Consider the following 6863-nt stretch of genomic DNA (forward strand, 5'->3'; position numbering starts at 1 on the left):
CTATTACTCTTTTCAATTTTATACACAATTGTCTTAGTGTATCATTGCACCTTACAAGGTTTAAAAGAGAGGAGTGATTTTCCTTTGATCTTGACCTGTAATCTAGTTCCGTGCTGGACTTGCCCACACAACGTTACAATTGCTTGTTTGTCTGTTCTTAGTTGTTTTGTGGTATGAATGATGTCATACTATGCTTACTATATTATAAACTTCATCTCTTTATCCTTAGCCCTCAATACAATGTGAAGAAATAGACAATACATTAGCGATGGTACATGGTCATATGTTTGGAACCTGGTTTTATTATGTACTTTGCACTAAAATACAACTATTATTTTACATGGGTTCGCCAGAATAAGTTCTGTATATAGACCAAAGCTATTTTTTGGTTTTGTTGCCTCCTTAATATCTTCTATTCTGGTACTACTAATGTAAAACCACAACTTTTCAGCGAGCTATGGAAAAAATGGTGGAACCGCCACCTTCTGAAGGTGGCGAGGAAACTATAACCGCAATGTCAGCTCTTGCTACAGTGGGTCAGTACATGTCCACTAACAGTGCCAAAAGCACGTTCCTGCGTAATACTGGCTTGGTTGTTAAGACAATCTCATCCAAACTGCCTCATGATCAAGATATGCAAGCTCAAAACAATGTTGTATCTGCGCTCCAGACACAAGTCCATTCCCTAACAGAGACCCTTTGTGAAACAAGGAGGGACATTGTTCAATGTTATCAAGATATGCATGGTTTGGAAACCAGACTGTCCGACATTTGCTATGTTGTTCAGGAGCCTAGGAGAACTGAAGGCGAAGGTTATGGTGCTCTATCGGACAATACAGCATGAAAACGTAACAGTTAGGTCAAATGAACTGAGCTTCTGAACTTCTGGTGGTGCATTTATCTGCTAGACTGTTAACTTTTATGCCAACCTTCATTTTGTTTTATAGTTGTAATTTGTTTTGGTGCGATAAAAAATTTGTTCTTAACGTGTAGCCACCGGCCGAAGAAAACAACAAGCCATTTTTATAGTGTAGGGTGTTCCCTATATTTTCACTGGTGGCGAACTTTGATGCCCACTGGCTGTAGTTAACATGGGCCCCCTATGGGCCGTAGAAACAATGGGCCTTCTGAGGGTCGTAGAAACAATGGGCCTTCTACGTGGCGTAGAAACAGTGGGCCTTATACGGGCCGTAGACACAATGGGCCTTCTATGGGCCGTATCATCAATGGGCCTTCTACAGGCTTATGATCGGTCGGCCAAACATGGGCCAATAATAGACCACATTATGGCCGTAAATGTGCTAGAGTTGAAATCGTCCGTTTATGGGCCGACCATAACGGGCCGTCGTTAATCGGCCGTATTTTGATGACGCTATGAAAACGGCCCAACGTATTAACGGGTCGACTGTAACCACGGGCTGAATTTGGCCCACAAGTAGAAAATGACAGTAACAGGCCGTAAGTAAACGAATATGGAAATGAGCCCAAGAATAAATGGACCCCGAGAAGGCTGAAAGATAACATGGGCTGGAAACGGCCCAACGGAATAATGGGCCATTAATGGGTATAAAGTGATACACTATTCATTACGAGCCAGTTTTACCACGGGCCGTTAATGGGCCGAGGGTTACTAAGGGCCTCATATGGGCTAAAAGACGTCATGGGCCATACATGGGCCAGAAGTTAAAATGGGATGCAATTATATTGGACGGCCCAGATGACGCTACTGGGCCTAATTCGGATAGGCCGTAACGGGCCCTGGGTTAGCGGGCTGTAAATGGGCTATATGCGAACATGCCGTTAACAGGCTTGCCGTGGGCCAGCCTGCCACCTTTTGACCAAGTCAAACAAGCTGGCCTTTTCACAGGAATGGGCCTCTGTTGGGCCGTGCCACGTGTCGATGTATCATAGACGCTTTGGGTCTAATGAGTGGATGACATCTGTCCCAACGGTGAGCCGACATGTGTTTCCTCCAGCCAATCATGATTTTACACGTGGAAAATCCCCATTGGTCAGAGCTGTTAACGGGTTATCGGATCCAAAACCGGACCCGATAGCTTAACGGCGTTTCGTTACGGTGGATGGCACGTGTCGGCCACCCTTGATGAAAGCACTTTCGTGACGCGCGATTTATCGTCATGGAAGTGGACACTTCCGTGATGATAATTTTGGTAATGTCAGGGAACACTTCTACGACAGCACAGGTATGACTATCTTGATTATGTCATAAATTTGTTATGGATGTACATGCATGACAGAAAACGTGACCTACTATGACAAACACGTATCATCACAGAAGTGTATTTTTTTGTAGTGTTAGGATCTACGAAATACCGCTGTAGACGGGGAGTGATCGGAAAGTACCATACAACTTTCTGAGGAGATTCCTTTCCTGCCTTCTTGTATCGAGAAGCATTGCACACTGGACAGCTCGTTTTTTTGGATGCTCCCCTCGATAAATGATGCAATCGTTGATGCATGTGTGGTACCTAATGTGCAGCAAATCAAAAGGGCAAACGATTTTCTTGGCCTCCTCGACACTAGTAGGACACAGGTTCCCCACGGGTAGAACTTTATTATGTAGATACTTCGAATGCTCATCGAGGCTTTTGTCTGTCCATTTGTTTTTGTCCTTCGTCTTTAGAAGTTCGAGCGTGAAACTCAATCGGGTCACCTCGGGATCGCAACCGTTATACAATGGAGTCTTCGAGTCTACTTCAAGTTGCGCCAGCTTGGTCTCCTCTCTAGAAGTAGCTCTCTCGCTAGTCGTACTCTTGTGAAGGAGGTCTCGAACATGAGGGTCCTGCATGACTGCACTTAGTAGCGTCGAAGGCTGTGGCTTGACTGCTGCCTCTTCTCTGCCATGTCCGGACTCTTCTTCACCATGTCCGGAATCTTCTCCACAGCTGTCATTTCCCGACTCTTTCCCGCCGCCATGTCCGGCGCCGTCGTCTTCGTGTCGATCGGTCATCTCTTCGTCTAGCCCCTCCGCCATGTCATTATTCCTTGCCATGTGGACATCCTCCTCATCATCATCTTCTTCACTTACCCACCGAGTATAGACATCCATGAAACCATTCATCAGCAGGTGCGCCTTCAAAGTGCCACGATCAAAAGGGTCCAAAAGGACTCCTTGTTTGCATCTTGCACACGGACATCTAATCTTAGTCCGATTATTTGCATACATGTCCATCACCGCGGATTGCATGTACAGCTCCACGTTCCATCCACTCACCTTCATGACCGACTGCACGGTATAAGAAGTAAAAGGGTTATAAAATAAATAATGCATGCTTCAAAGTCATATAAAATTTTGGCATGACCTTGCCTAAAAATAGGAGATATTTAGTTTGCTCGAAATTCACCGAAACAGAAATAAATCGACATTTCGGCAAAACATAAGCAACTCGAGGGCATGTCACTCGCACAAATCTCTCCATATATATCCCAAACACACATATTCTCATTCTTGAAATGAATAACTTTTTATTCACCTATATATCTCCCGAGAGAGACCGATTGAGAGCACACGGTTAATTAGATGATGAGAGAGACCGATCTAGAGAGCATGTGGATGGCTAAATAGCTAGCTAGATCTAGTTGTTGGGGAGGAGAGGTGAATCTAGCTAGCTAACTAATGGAGAGGGAGTTATGGTGGAGGGTGGCATTAATGGGTAGAGAAGACAGGTGTAGGAGAAACAGAGAAATGTGTGAGAGAGGCCATTTATGGAGGAGGGATGTCATTAATGAGAAGAGAGGTAGGAGGAAGAGAGAAGAAGAGCAACAATGATGGAGAGTGGAGAGGGGAAAGGAGGGGGAGAGAGGGCAAAGTGGGGGAGAGGAGGGGAGGGAGTAAAAAGGTGGCACCAGCCGCAACTAGTAGTAGCGCTGCTTAGCAAAACGGCTGCTGCTATGGGACTTAGTAGTAGCGCTCTACAGGAAAATCGCTACTACTAAGTGGAGCCCATTAGCAATAGCGGCACAGTAAAATAAAGCGCTACTACTAAATTGTTAGTAGTAGCGCTTGTATATGTACAACGCTACAACTCCAGCTACCGTCGGTGGCCTCGTCTGGTCCCACATAGTAGTAGCGTCTTTTTGTTTTCCAGCGCTACTACTATAGAGTTACTAGTAGCGCCTGCCAGGAAAAGCGCTACTGCTAATTAGCAGCAGCGTTTACTATTTTACAGCGCTACTACTGAGCTACTGTGTATAAGCATTTCCCTAGTAGTGTATCTTTGTTCTGAGATTGCCTAAATGAATCCTTGTTCCGGGATATTGTGCTTAGTTGATGAATCTTAGTTAACCTTCTTTCTTCATTACATTGCTGCAGTTAAACAACAAAAATCACTTAACACAATTAAACTTTTTAAAACTTGACAACACACTACATATATCAACTTAAAATCATCTTTGTTGTTTCCTTTCTATCTTTTTTGAAGAAACCTAAATTATTATTATTATTATTATTATTATTATTATTATTATTATTATTATTATTATTATTATTATTATTATTATTGCGAGCCAGAAACCTGAATTAATGAAGATTACTGATTGCCGGAAATAATGAGTAAGTCTCATTTTGGTTGAATTTTATTTCATATAACTTGTACGACCTTTTGTTTGTTTTTGAAAAGTATTTTTTAATCGTCGTCTTGAGTCAGACATTTGTCATGGTGCATACTGATGTTTACCATGTTTAAGATGGCATGTCTATCGTTTGGTCCACCGAATTGATGACTTATCCTGCAGGAGCACAGACCAGCATAGAGCCAGTGTCCCAAGTTCATTGCTCCCAACTACTTGTGTACCGGCGACTGTGAGAGGGTACTGCAGGAGCACAGATCAGCATAGAGCAGTGTTTGTTTTCCTTTATAACTTCACTAGTTTTGTTGCCTTGGAGGGGTTGGTTTTAATAAAATGTTCTAGGATCCAAGCTTTTCCAGCCTTATAAAAGGGTTTATTCTTTCATGTAGTTTGCTTAGTCGAGTCAAAGTAAATCACAACAAAGTTTTCACATCATTGTCGTACGCTTTTAGAAAAAAAAGAACATCATTGTCATATATACAAATCAACCTTTTAACATTGATAAACTCCTTGGGAGGATTTTTTTTTCTTGGACAGTACGCGAGGACCCCCTACTACTTGTAAATAAAGTGTAAAAAAAATATAAAGGTCTCTGCATAGAGAGGAGTCCAAAAGGACCCAGATCCAGTCAAGTCCAGAGTCAGACGACCAGAGAGAAAGAAAAACATCAAAAGGGTACGAGCAGATAGATATGCAATCTTATTAGTTTTGATGATATATGATTTACCTCATCCTCCCCATATGATGATATATGTTTTTTAGGTATTTTCCGTTTTGCTGTAGATATTTGATCATCTGCATGAGTGCAAACAAGCAGCCAACGGTGAATTCAGTTTTTGACGTGCATAGCACACACGGTTGTTCACCAAAAGTTCTCACATGTGCACAGATGCTGATCGAAGGCCTATATATCTAGTGCAAAAGTTTGTCATACAAAAAATATGACTAAAATTAACCCACATTGGTGGTGTAGAAAACGATTACTGCTTAGTGGTAGTACCCATATAGGAGTACTTGTTACATATACCCTGTCATTTATTTATCTGTGTGTTTGTGTCTTCGCTACAGAAATCTCCTGCGACCTCTGCCTGCAAGAGATGTTGAGCAGTAGAGCACATGTGCAGTCTGCTGTGGATCCACAAGAATGGCCCTCCGGAGTTAATCATCATAACTGGACCTGAGTTAGCTAGGTCTGTCCTACGTAGTCACTTGAAAGCTCGTCAAAATCATTCGTGCATGGGGGTCGATCGATCGCCTCCTTTATTATTAGCTGCTGGTGGAGGATGGCCCTTGCAGTGATGGAACCACAGCAGTGTGTACACAACTTCTGTTCGATGGACAGTGATACGGTCCTCGCTTACGCCAAAGATTAGTCGGTGTTCATGCATGCATTGTTGTTCAGGACCAGTGTATGCAGATCGAGACACCGTTTCCGGTGACGGACCCCGGCCGGCCGGTGCCAGGCAACGAAACTGTCCGGGAATTGGATCCCTGAGCAAGACTGAAGAGTGTAGGGCGGCGACTGTAACTGTAAGCGGCATGAAGTGACGTGCGGCTTGGCTTGCTCTGAGACAGGATCTTGGCTGGATCAGCGCGAATAGACGACTGACGGCATGATTGATCAGGGAGGGTTAAAAAGAAAGAGAGTATATCCCCCTCTTTAGTGAGTTGGGCAATCTATCAACCCTTCTCAACTTGATCTGATGTCCATGTCTGCGACAGTTTGAGCCCAAGCTGATATTCGTTTTCTTGAGATATACTAAGCCAGGGTTAGAGCATCTACAACCTGACTTGACAAATTCGACAGAGACGGACACTCAGCGTGAATAGACGGCTCGGTCCTGCTGGTGCCTGAGCTTGGCCAGCCGAGCCGCCTCCGTCGCCTTCTCCTTCGTCTCCCGCTCGGACTGCTCGATGGCAAGCCGGAGAGCCTTCATGTTTTTCCGGCGGAGCCGCCGAGCGTCCGTCTCCGCCGTCGTAAGCGACCGACGGTAGACCCACGAGAGGATCCGCGCGTCCTCGTCGGGCTCAGATGGTACCCGGCGGCGGCGGACAGAGCTCTTTGCAGCGTCCCTCTCCCTTGCCCGCTGCCTCTCGCGGCAGGCGGCGCACGCCTCCGACTCCAGCGTGCGCGTTCGGGCCGGCAGGGCGGGCACAAGCACCCACCGCTGCCCATGAGGAGCAGCCGGCGGGGCCAGGGGACGGCATAGGGGAGGCACGGGTTGCGCAGGCCCCTGTTGGAGCTGCCCTCGGGCCGGGAAGGGCCAGCGCCA

The sequence above is a fragment of the Triticum dicoccoides genome, chromosome 5A, assembly GCF_002162155.2.
Source record: "Triticum dicoccoides isolate Atlit2015 ecotype Zavitan chromosome 5A, WEW_v2.0, whole genome shotgun sequence".
Taxonomy (NCBI): Eukaryota; Viridiplantae; Streptophyta; class Magnoliopsida; order Poales; family Poaceae; genus Triticum; species Triticum dicoccoides.